Raw genomic sequence first — 3840 nt, forward strand, 5'->3', positions numbered from 1 at the left:
CGTACGACAAGCGACCAAGCTACGGAAAGCTCTACGTTGGACTCTTACTAGCCTAGGAGAATGATTAAATAGAGTTAGAGACGAGATTCCTACCTTGTCGGTTCTTTGTTTGTGTTGCTCAATGGAACGTGTTGAATAATTTTTAGCCTGAGTTGCCTACGGCCTACTCGGATTAATTGCTCGAGGGAGTTCTTAAGATTTTGCGGTGTAGTTCTTTAGATTTTGCGTAGTAGTGGATCATATCCATTCGCCGGTCTAATCTCTATCAGTCTCGGCCATATTCAGCAACATGTACTCCTGTGTCCCGAAGGAGTTCCATCTGCATACACTGACTCTGCCACGAAACGTTGGTTCATTCAAGCCTGAAGACGACCTGCTAAAACTGAACATTGATGGCAGTCTAAACTGGGGGAGCTAGCTACTGGTGCTTGTTTTTCGTTTGTGCTGGAGTAGGTTACATGGGTTATGTGCAGAACTTGCCGACGTGTTGCACGCTGAAGCAGAAGCATGCCTGCAGTCTGCAGTCTATACGTACCGTGAAATACATGTTGAAACAGACTCACAGCTCCTTGTCCAGGCGTTCAATGGAAGTGATCAAGATTTGGCCATCAGTGGAGACATCTTTATCTTCAGAGAGATTAATTATCAGGCTCGTTTGAACTTTTCCTTTTTTCTTCGTATTGCCTAAGGGCTGGTGATAAGGTTGTGGACACTATGGCGGCACATGGTGTAGGACTATTTGGTAGCCATAGATTTTGTTGCCCTGACCTGGTAATGGAGTACATGGGTCCATCTCGAAAAAAAAGGATCAATTGATTTTTGCATACAGCGTGTTTGCGCTTTTTGTGCGGGAGGAAGATGGAGGCCGGCTAAATTAATTGGTAGGGAGAAGCGTACATCGAATTTGAGGTTCCCTTATCAGATCCTACTTGGTTCTGAATTGCATTTATCAGAGAACATGCACACTACTAATAGCAACGGTCTTCTCTCTTGAAGCTGACGCCCGAGTATCTGTAGAAATTGATATACTTTGCACAAGCTTTTCATTATGATTTGTAGTACATAAATTTCCGGGTCTGAAATAAATCAAACAATATAGGCTTAAAGTATACCCTGATTTTTTTTATCATTGTTCTAGAATTTGGTTTTCGCCGGGAATTTCTATTCTCTTATGCATGTCCCTCTATACAACAACACACACTATTTGAGTATGTTGCCTATTTTTTTTCCGCCGCAACGCGCGGGCATTGTGCTAGTCTATACCTATAATAATAAAAGCAAAAGGGTTTCTTGTTGGTCCGTTTTTTACCACCTTTGATTTTGGTTGAAATTACATCATCTGCCACCGCGTAGTCATCAAAACAAAACGGTTTGGCTTCGTGTGTCGCGTGGCGCTGGCACCAAAGGGCGCAACTTCGACCTGTTCTAGCGACGCAACGAGTGGCCCGCCGACCGCAAACACTCTGCACACCTCCCCTATTTCTCCTTCCCCAAGGCGCCCCTCTACCGGCGCTGCTCCTGGCCTCTGGCGGGGAGGAGAGCAAGCGACCCGAAGTGGCCCTCGCGCCGGACGCCAAGCCAGTCCTCGCGGTAGGCGGGAGATGACCGCGTCCGTTGGGGCTGTAGTATTTGAATGGAGAAGGGAGGGGCAGGGCAGCGCCCGGAATAGGGAGGGGATCGATGGGAGGGACAAGGAGGCGGTCCGTTTTTGGCCGCACGCCATCAATCTGCCAGAGCAATTTCGTTAATAGAAGAACAAAGATGAGAAAACTGGGGCACAAAACAAAGAAATTCGAGCTCAACTCAAGACATCTGAGGCTGGAAAGCCGCACGCGGCATGGCCACACCCGTCGACGCGCGAGCGGGAGATTAATTCATCAGAAGGAAGATGATGCGTGTATTAATCTTGCCTTGGAGGTCGATCATGGAGCTCGCAGATGGGGCCTTGAGCAGTGCCACGACGCGGGCTCTGACGTCCACTGCCTTAAGGTACTATTGTCGAGCTCAGTGGTGATCTGGGCGATTCTTCTTTCCGGCCGCGCGACCTTTACGACGTAGCGCAGCCATCGTGAGCTCGCTTGCGGACGATGCCGGGGTCGGAGCCCGAGCGTGGGCGGCTGCGATTGCCACAGGCGGTGGAGCGGCGTTGGAGAATTAGTTGGCGACGGGGAGTGCTGGATTTGGCTTCCATCTGAAACCCACCGAACAGAGGGAATCTTATGGTCAGCTATTTTGTTTGACCCCTTTTGTTTTAAATCATCCCCAGCTTTAAACTGTAAAACTAACTTTAGAATCCAGGAAAAACTCAGCTTATTCTGATTCCTGGTTCTGTGTCATGTATCATCTATGTACTGATAATATGCAGACACAGAGACACTCCTCTCATCGGATTGCTCTAGCTGATGTCTGTTGTTTGAGATTTTTTAACTGTATTTTTTGCAGCATACAACATAACCAATATCGTTTTTCATCTAAAAAATTGCTATGTTGAGGTAATGGGATGTTACCCGCAGAAACTAGGGATTATGAGATATATTGATGTGCGACATGTGAAATATCAAACATGGTGCATCTTGTTATCTGCAACAGAATCGATGATGTCTAGCATGAATCTGCCTTGGCTTGAATGTACAAGCTATCATTAATGTTTGATATGCATGTGAATAATCTTTTAGTTGTGATTAGTTTTAAACTATGTTTTTAAAATTGTCATATGATCTCATTTGCAATCTATGTATGAAATGATTTACTCCCTCCAGTTCAAAATAATTGGGGAAATTTGGGTCTGTACCATTAAAAGATCCACTCTTTGGGTCTATACCATCAAAAGCTCTTTCTTTAGGCATATACCATCAAAAGGTTGCACCTCTTTTGATTCTTACCACTTCTGTTATGTCTCCGTTAGTTATGACCACAATACCCTTTTATGAATGCATTGGACAACACCTCTACAGGTTTGCCTTCAGCAAATGAATAGACCATTTTGGCAAGTATAAACACAATATATGAGAAGATTTCAACTTGCTATATCACATAGGAGTACAACAGAAGTTCAAGATGACATAACAGCCAACATCTCAGCATATAACATAAATCTAAGCTGTCATGGAAATTCACAACAATTAGCAAGTTGGCAAAAGACCATAGTTCACAAGACACTAACAGATATGGCCATAGTTCAGTACTGACCACACATACTGAGATTAGACTACGACAACTACTCGATGATAAGCCTGCGGTTAATTCCTCCAGGTGATATTGATGCCATCCTCCTTGTTGTCACACCTGGGCTTGCTGGAGAGAGGGATGCCATCCTCCTTGTTGTCACACCAGGGCTTGCTGGAGAGAGGGATGCCATACTCCTTGTGGTCACACCTGGGCTGGACATTACTTTTGGATCAACAGCAATCGATGTCTCGACAGATTCAGTTTTGTCTTTCCTGCAAAGCGCAAGTAGAGTCAATGAAGAAACATATCGTTCATATCTAAGTCATATTGCTTCGGATTTTAGATTACCTTTGCTGTTTTTGCTTTTTCGGACGAGGTGGCGGAAGTTCTTGTTCTAGTCTTCTCAAATTGAAAATCAAGTAACAAGCTGACAAGAGATTAACTTGTCAATGCCTATGGATTGTAGACTTAGGGTTTCGTAGAAAGTAGAGGGCAAGTAGATCTCGAAGGTCCAGTCGAAATAGTGTCGACTAAGAAAACTAGGGTTATGTTGACAGTAGATTCGATGATTCTATACCCCTCGGCTCCCCTTTATATAGGAGGGAGAGCTGAGGAATCTCTTGCCGTACAAGTTACAAACTCCGGGAGACTATCCGAGTCTTTCCCGCACAA

At 44.9% G+C, this 3840-nt stretch overlaps 1 long non-coding RNA gene across 1 annotated transcript; it reads right to left on the minus strand.

Annotated features, from left to right (window-relative positions):
• Positions 1-3006: 3006 nt before the first annotated feature.
• LOC124669210 lies at positions 3007-3567 on the minus strand. Its single transcript, XR_006992064.1, has 2 exons — positions 3517-3567; positions 3007-3440 (listed from the first exon to the last, which is right to left on the minus strand). It is a non-coding gene; the product is annotated as an uncharacterized LOC124669210 (long non-coding RNA).
• Between the last annotated feature and the right edge of the window lie 273 nt (positions 3568-3840).

This window comes from Lolium rigidum, chromosome 7 (assembly GCF_022539505.1).
Source record: "Lolium rigidum isolate FL_2022 chromosome 7, APGP_CSIRO_Lrig_0.1, whole genome shotgun sequence".
NCBI lineage: Eukaryota > Viridiplantae > Streptophyta > Magnoliopsida > Poales > Poaceae > Lolium > Lolium rigidum.